Raw genomic sequence first — 9723 nt, forward strand, 5'->3', positions numbered from 1 at the left:
CACCCCCTCACCCCCTAAAGGGCCCATATCTATACAGGAAGAATGCAGAGTCCCTGTAATCACAACTATGCAGGTAAAAGCTGTACTCTCTAAAGCAAAAACACAGCATCCATGGGACCGGACAACATCCCAGACTGCGTTTAACACAAACTTCAGAACAAATTGGCTCCCCACTTAAGCACCATGTTCAATAATAGCCTCGCATCAGGCTTTGTGCCCACTGAATGGTGCACAGCAACAGTTATCCCACTCCACAAAGGGGGAGCCACCACTGATCCCAGGAACTATCGCCCTATTAGTCTGATGAGCCTGGTCTCCAAGGCCATGGAATGTATCATCATGGAACTCATAAACAAAGATATTGGTAACCTCCAAACTTTGGATCCCACCCAGTTCGGGTTTGTGAAAGGCAGATCATGCCTCCTGAACCTCATCGACTTCTTTGAGGCAGTCACCAAAGCCGTAGATGAGGGTAAGGTGGTTCACACAGCCTATCTTGACCTCGCTAAGGCTTTCAACACCATCCCCCATTCTGGAATTATAGCTAAACTCACTAAACTAGGTATAAATCCCTGAGTCACAAGATGGGTTGCCAACTGGCTCATTGACAGAACCCACACTGTAAAAGTTGCAGACTCCAAATCTGACCTCAAAGCAGTGACAAGTGGAGTACCTTAGGGTTGCGTCCTGGGACCTCTCCTGTTTGGTATCTACTTCTCTGAAGTACAGGCTAACACAGAAGGCCTCTGGCTAATGAAGTTTGCAGATGACTGCAAACTAGGAACCATAGTCAAGTCCCCAAATGATGTGGACATCCTACAGAAGGGCCTCGCTAAGACAGATGCCTGGTGTCAGAGCCATGGCCTCAAGCTCAATGCCAAAAAGTGCAGTGTCATCCCCTTTGGTAAAAACTCTGTACCCATGAACTACCACATAGGCAGCAATCTACTTAACACCAAATGCGTGATGAGACCTTGGGACCCAGGTGGACAGTAGTCTCTCCTTTGATAGTCACATCGCCACAGTAGTCAGGAAGTCCTTCTATGTGGCACACCTCATCATAAAAGGGTTCTCATCCAGAAAAAAAGAGGTCATTGTTCCCCTCTACTTATCACTCATAAGACCCATTATAGAGTACAACACCCCTTTTGAAATGTACCTCACAAGACATCTGCAGCAGCTGGAAAGGCCACAGAAGTACCTCACAAAGAGGATTACTGGCCTCAAACAAATGCCCTACACTGACCACCTCAAAAAACTCCAGCTTTACGCCATAGCATATCGCCTACTCTGAGGTGATCTCTGCCTAACATATAAAGCTATGTCAAACCCAGAGCTGTTGGACCTGCTACACCTAAAGAAATCCCAATCCCTCCAAGCTACATGCTCTAGGGACCTAAACCTTGTCACCACAATAAACAGGACATGCTGGAGGGATAGAGTCCTGTCCCAGAGACTTCTTATACTCTGGAACAAGCTATCCATCTATGTCAAGCAAAGTTCTTCATTAGCACTCTTCAAGAAAAATCTTGATGAGTGGTTGAGAAATAGGAAATACAACCCAGGGATCACTTCTGTGTCTCTGCTGGACAGTAGCACAGGAAAATAACTTTCTTGTGTCAGGTAAGCTATGGAACCTTGCTGGCTAGGCTTGCGTAGGCCCTTGGGCTGATAGCCTAGTACCTACCTATGAACCTATGAACCTATGGATATAATTATTGTGGATATTTTTAAATGTAAGTTAAAAAACAGTACTAGCAAAGTTTGAGGTCACAAAGGTGGGGGAGCCTTAGGAAAAAATAGCTATTTTACATATAAACTAGGATATCTGGTTACTGAAATTAATTACTTGTTTTATTCTGAAGGGGGTTTGAAAATGGAAGAGGAAATTAGAATAGTATTGTTTCCTGATCATATGGGAATCTGGGCTACATTCAAGGAGAAGGGGGATAGAATTAAAAATGTGAAATTCATAAAATACTGATTGCTAGTTGTACTTGAATACCTTTAAAGTATAGTTAACGAATTATGACATAAAAATCATACAAGTATGCAGTGATTTATGACAACTGAGAGGACTGGGTATATTGTGTTTAAGAAAAAACATAGGCAGAATTATTTCAAGTCTGAATAGTTTTATAATACAACAAAAATATATTAAAGATTGCTAGCTAAGACGTTTGAAATGTATTCAAAATGAAATTCATTAAATTCTTCAAAGATGCAAAGGAAATAATGTGAAGAAAATAAATCATAAATGAATGAAAATAAATCATGAATGAAATACTAAGTATGCAGCATAACAGTTTGAATGATAGGAAAAAGGAAGTGTCACAATTTTTGGGTAAAATACTCAAGGATCTATGAAAGGTAATATGAATAAATAAGGTTTATTGTACACCATAATAGATATAATTCTTGACACAGTTAAATAATTTCAGAAAGGAGCATGGAAAAATACTACCAATTTAATTATAAATAAATGGCATGTGAAATAGTTAAATCAGGATTACCAAACATAGATTAATACACCTACCACTATACCGGAAATTGATGAGGAATTAGGTCCTACTAAAACTGGCAGTACACTAGGGTATATGGGATGCAGTAGCCAGTTTTAAAACTATGTCAGATAAAAAAAAAACACATTTTTGGAAGTAGTGCAATATTAGTTTGTAATGATATACAAAGGGAAGATATCCATGAAGAGCTTTTCAAATTTATATGGAGAAGGATGAGAAAGTATATCCAAAAAACTGGAGACCTACACAATCTGTATCTGTGATTACAGAGTAATAATGAAAATATTACTGAAAAGAATAAGAAAAGTACTGACACACATTACAGACAATGCAGTTTTCCATATTAGAGGAAGTAAAGTGTAGGATATGATATTTTAATTAAGAAAGTAGTGGATAGCATTTGTGGGAAGGAAGGTGGGCAAAATAGGGGTGTCTGATGTTGGAAATACATATAATAATATCCATTTGAAACAAGCATGGAATATAATAGTGGGGTAGTTTGTTATATTTATTCCAAATATTGTATAAAAACACTACAATTGGATTTAATGGATGGACAGGAAATCTGACAGCTGTCAAGAGAGGTGTCAAGCTAGTATGTCTCTTTACTGGAATTATTGTTGTATTATATGTGAATGTTATTGCAACACACTATACTATGTCAATGGGTGTTGCAGAATGGGAATTACACCAGGGTGTGTGTATCCCTTATGCTGTCTTATGTAGATGATATTGTTTTAGTGGTAGAAAATGGGGACTACATGAGATAAGTAATTTTGGAAGTAAATATTTGTGGATTATGGGTCTAAGACTAAATAAAAACAAATGTAAAGGACTGGGGGTATTTACTTTTTCACCATAGATGTCCAAATATTAGAGATTACATTTGCAACAAAAGCAGGTGTTATGAAACAGTGAAAGAAGGTAAACTGAGATATTGAGGACATGAGTATAGTGTAGAAAATATTTAGGGAAAGTTTTAAGAAAAAAAAACATATGTTATTAATTCAGTTGTATCATGGAAGTTGACATATGCAGGCAATGTACATTTCCAAAAGAAAGAGAGAGATTACGCTTTTATCTGAAATTTTCATAATAATAAGATCACATTTATATCCTATAACACTGTGAATTCTTTATAATTCTAAAGACAGAGGGGAGTTAGGTTTGATTAACCCTGTACTTTGCTTGTGTTCCTTCCACACAGTCTGGGTTATTACAAAAAAGATAATATAATTCAGAAGTCTTAAGTATGTTTTTGAGAAAAAAAAAGAATAACAACATTCGGACCTGCTGTCAATCTCCAGAAAAAAATGAGAAAGTTATATATATACTGATACTGTAGAATATTATAAGAACATTAAGTTATATAAGGTAGGTGTAATAAAGATGGGAGATATGAGAAAAAAGTGTTATGATGAATCATGGATTCATGGATAAATATTATTGGATATGTCTTTATTAAGACTAAAAGGATAGTGAAAGATAAGCTGTATTGTAAAGAATTAAAAGATTTACTAGGGTTTGGAAATGAACAGACATTTTGTCACAACTGTTAATAAACAAATTACTAAACAAAGCTGACATGAAATACAAAAGGGTGGAAAATGTTTGTGTAATGTATATGGGGTGAAGAAAGTGGCTCACTGTCTTTTTCTGGATTTTATGCAAATTGCAGAATTTGGAGCCTGGTGGCTAAGGAAGTTAAAATGCCTGTGTTATCTTATGTTGCAATGCATATTAAAAGATTAGGTGCATATGATAATGTTAGGTAGCTGGCTGTAGATAAAAAGTAATAAAACATGTCTGACAACTATTTTTTTAGAAGGTAGAATTAATGAAAAGTTACGTAATAAAAATGGGATATAAAAGAAGCTACAAAAAATATGGCTGTGGCAGATAGGCTGAGGCTGGTCATTTTCAGAGACATGGTTTCCTTTATAAGTCTGCAGTTGCGTATATCTCTCTATGTATATAGATATTTTCTTTTAAATATTCTGCATGTTTGCTTGTGTGAATATGATTAGTTGTAATACAGAGCCCAGACTCTTTCACTAAGGAACACCAAATTGCCACTGCTGGTGAGAGATGTACCAAGAAAGATGTTAAAGGTGTGGAGTACAGAGACCAGGAAACTGGTAATTATGGTCAGAAGGCTGCTGTTCAGAATAAGGAGCAGTGACCAGTGACCACTATGGATAGTGAAGGTGGTTTGGATGATACAACTGTTTTAGACCTAACTAAGGAGGACTGGGTAAATGTTGAGGCAAGATGTGTTGAATATGAGGAAGAAACTAAGTAATAGGTAACAGCTGCTTATACAGTGGATTTTATTAAAATGATACTCCAAATAAAGCATTCAGGGGAAATGTACTAGATATCTGTGGACATGTACATATTAACAATATAAGTGTCTGCAACAGAAATGCCAAGGGGAGAGGTTGCTTGCAGAGGTGGCTGTTGAAATGGGGGTAAGAACAGAAATAATATTATTGTAAATTTTATTTATTTATTTATTGACATTTGAATACTGGGCAAAGTCTGACTGGGCAGGAGACCATTTTCACCGAATGCCCACCGGGAAAGCTTGTAAGTGTTACAAAATATTTTAAAAACACTAGCTTTACTGTCTTTAAAAATAATACAAAAACTTCTACAGTTTAAATAATGATATCAAATTAGACATAATATGAAAACATTGGTCAAGAATATATGCAATATATATGACAATGATTTAATAGAAAAACTGCAACCAGTTTATAGAGAATTTAAAGGTAAGTTAGTATAATACCAACAGTAATTGCAATATGAAGTGAGAGAAGATCATAGTTATAGTATATTTAGAGAGAAAGCCAGGAGAAAGAAATTGACAGAGGTAAGGAAGTGAATAAAGAGGGGAGAGTAAGGAAAAATAAGGTCTGAATAGGTATTTGTTCATATTTAGGGATATAATTTACCCTGGTGCTGAGCAAGAATATAGCCAGCTTTTGGCTAGGAAGTCTTTCAGAATAGTTTTGATGGATGGGAGGGAAGGTATTGACCTGATGGATTCAGATAGGGAGTTCTAGGTCTTAGCAACATTGTACATATACTGACAATGCGCAGCAGATTTTATAGGTTTGTGGATAGACAGCAGTTGTCCACAAACAAAGACAACTGGTGAGAACTCATTTCAAGAAGTAGATACTCACAGACAGGTATATGATTTTTTGAGAGGTTAATGGAACTCCCATGATTTAGAGCTTACAACACTCATTCCTTAATCTAGTTAGAGACTGAGGTATTTTGTAACATTGTGGTTGATAGAAAGTTTTTTTTTATTGTACTTCAGAAAAAGAAGGATGTGTATCTCTGGAATAAGTACATTTTTCTAGTATAAACACTCAAAAACTTTTACAGATTTATTCCGAACAGGTAAAGTGTCCAAGACGTAATTAAAAAATATTTTTCGGGGACAAGGGTGTGACTCTTTATATCATAAAAAAGAAAGCATTTAAGAGATATTTATGGACTTGAGTCTGGGAAATGCAGTAGTTTTGCAAGTTGCGGATCATAAACTACTGCATATGAATTTATGGTAAGCAGAAAAAGAGATACAGTTAATATTCAGGTCAGCCAAAAATGTGCAACTTTTATGCCATCAATGTGCATCTTATAAATGACTGTGATAAAAAGAAACATAAGGGATCATACCATAAAAATTGTAAAATAAAATGCAGAAAACTTTTTTAGTAGGGACATTTATAGTTTGGCTGCATGAGTGGTGGTGAAGGGGAAGAAACAACTAAATGTGAAGATGTAAAGAAGCAAGTTGTTACTGCTATTGAAAAGGTGAAATAGAAACTGCATGCATGAAAAAGGTTTCTGATTCCAAATCTGAATAGAGTTATGAAGTTTTACAAGAAAATACACAAGAAGAGCAAATGAAGAAGAATTAGAAAGTAATGAGGTTACAAAAATGTACAGGAGATAAGGCAGACAAAGAAACAAAAGTCAAAAGCAGTAAAAATACAAAGAAAGGAAAGGGATGTTTTTATGCTATCCTTGAATATAAATAAAGATATCTGTATTCTACTGAACTCTCCCCATACCTAATACAACTTTCGTCTTTTTATATATATATATATATATATATATATATATATATGTGTGTGTGTGTGTGTGTGTGTGTGTGTGTGTGTGTGTAACAAATGTAAAACAAGGATGAAATATAACTGTATTGCATACAAATGATTATGTACCACTTTTCATAATTGCATAGTATAGTTTCTCTCCTGAATTTTTGTACTACTGCATTGTAATGTATTTTAGCATTGTATTGAAAAGTTGCATATGGAACTCTTCTCTCCAGGCCTCCACTGAAAATGGGTTACGCACCTAGTCAGGCTTTCCTGGTAACCAAACGACAAATAAAATACATAAAATATTTGCCATTTTTATGTTATAAGTGGCATAGAAATAAAAAAAAGTGTAATATGTCTAATAGATGTGTGGTTCTTGACTCAACATATGGGCGAAGGAAGAAGTAGAGAGTGTTTGGAAAATAAAATGGTTTTATTAGTTAAAAGTGAAAAGTTAAGAATTGTGTTGTATGCATATAAACTGCTGAAATATCTTGTTCTCCCTTACTTCTGTATCAGTGTGATCTGTACCATAGTGTTAAATCTGCTGTAGAAACTCCCCACCTCCACATACAGGCCTTATACTGCTTAATATGAAGCTAAACTGCAAAAAAAAAATTTTTTTTAATTAAAAAAATAAATAAATCCCTTAACAATAAAATTAAATGCTGTGACTCACCACAAGTAGAGTTCTAAACCTTGTCTTTGTATTCAAAAACATTCTACATCATTGATTTGTTTTGGTGGAAAACAATCTGTGGGAGGAGTAGCAGTGTTCCATTGAAGTACCTGACTGAGCCTGGTCTGTTCACCACTGCTACACTCAGGCTCACTCTGTTCCCCTATCCTACCCCCAATTCCCACCCACTCTCACAACCTCTCCACTTATCCTAAGTTTATCTCACCACACTCCCACCAATCACAATCCATACTTTTGTCCCCCTTCACACACCCACTAACCACTTTCTACCATTTTTCTTTCTTTCAGCTTGATTACTTCTACACTGTAACTCAACAACTTCTGCAACTTCACCCGACCCACAACCCATCAAATCCTATCCAGCTTTCTATCAGTATCCTGTTTAAATTTTCACTAACTGAACACTCACATAATAATTAGCATGTTATTCAAAGTACTACAATTCACATCCCCCTTCTTTGTTGCCCACATAACCAAATATCCTACACCTATCAATACCAGTCTTATGCCCAATGCTCAGTCCATTGCTCTCAAAGGCAATTACTCTTATATTTCATTCAGTATAGCACAGAACCTTTATAACCTATCCCGCATACATCTTTTCAAACAGGCATTTATAAAAATATGCAATCCAACTCACAAATCAGTCACAAAGAACAAATTTAAAACAAAGGGGCATTGTATACTCCAGCTATCCCTATCCAGTCTGCAAATATATAGTAACATTCACCCCAACGCACGTCCAACCAGAGCAGTCTCTCCCATAATGACCACACAACCATTAATATTGTAACACCTCATTCCTGCAACTTGGGTAAAACAAGTCTAAAATTTATAAACATCAGTTTTGGATGTATCTGTAACAAAGTAACTGAACGTCTTGCTTTCATACCTCATTACAGTCTTAACATCCTTGGTATCACAGAAATGTGGCCAAAACCTGAAGTCAAAGACATTGAAATCCTTCCTCCAGGATATCCATAAAAGCAGGTGAGGTAACTATTATATATCCAAAACACCCAAACATATCCCTTTATAAGAAAAAACATCCTTCATTCAATAATGCAGAGAGTCTTATTGCCTTACTCATGCTAAACTCTTATAAGACTATATGTGGCATAGCCTTAAATATCCTCTCTGACAATAACATCAGCACAGCAGAGGGCATACTATCCTGGGCATCTACAAATATACCTGAAGAAACCATCATCCTTGGGGACCTTAATATAGACTGGGTACAAACTATATCTGATATGGTTTCTCTCAGCTCATCAATATGCCAACAAGATATAACAAGCCCACATAAAAGGCCTCTACCCTAGACTGGATTCTCTCAACTAAACCCAATAATATATATAACTGTGGCACACTGTCTGGCAAATTGTGACCACCTGCCCAGTTTGAGAACAGGCTTGCATGCAATTCAGTAAAACATCATGCATACAGGAATGTGAGTAATCTATCCAATTTTAATGTAGACAGTTTCATCTCTACTCTCAACCAATACAATTGGAATATGTTAAAAAATCATTCTTTAGGTGAAGGCACCATTTAAATTAATAAAAAAACTTTACCAATATACTAAATAAACATGCTCCTGTCAGGAGAGAAATAGTTAAACTTAATCCAGCAACATGGCTATCTAAAACAGTAGGCAACTAATGGTGCTTTGTTGATATTGCATAACTTAAAATATATTGTTTGTAGTGCATGTACTGGAGCAAAAGGAGCCTTTGTGCCCTGCCAGACTTCCCTGGTTTATCATTATTTCATCACTTCAGTCCTTAATAGTTTGCCTGAAAGCCTCATATTTTATGAGGAAAAGACTAAAAATATGAATAAAAAATTTGGGCATTCTGTGAAAATCTGGACAGTTGCGAGGTATACTGATATCTAAAGTTTATCTTCTTCAGCAAGAATATTATCAAATTTTGTTTATACTTAGTATCAGAAAACAAAATTTGTGTTTACTGTCTTTCCAGGTTTGCATATTACTTTATCAATTTACATAGGTGTCCAGATTTTATTTATAAATCATACCTACATAAGAAATCCTTTAACATACCTCTTACACTGCATGCTCTATTTCAAAAATGTTGTCAAAGCTCAGAGTTGAAATATTAAAATGCAGTAGATGTGCAAGACTTGAGCCTTATGAACAGGCTGTTTGAGCTTTAATTCCTTGTCCAGGAATCTGTCTTTTATGTCTCCTGTTGATTTGTCAAAGTGAGAGATTTAGACATAGTCAGATGGGAAGTCAAATGTAAATTAAAAAGTAGGTGATACAATATCATTCCTCTCAAGCAGAATGAAACAGTTGCATTTAATCTCAGATTGACACTTGTCGACAACAGATGCCTATCCTATATTCTTGGTGTCA

The sequence above is a fragment of the Protopterus annectens genome, chromosome 3.part1 (assembly GCF_019279795.1).
Source record: "Protopterus annectens isolate FY-2018-M chromosome 3.part1, PAN1.0, whole genome shotgun sequence".
Lineage (NCBI taxonomy): Eukaryota > Metazoa > Chordata > Ceratodontiformes > Protopteridae > Protopterus > Protopterus annectens.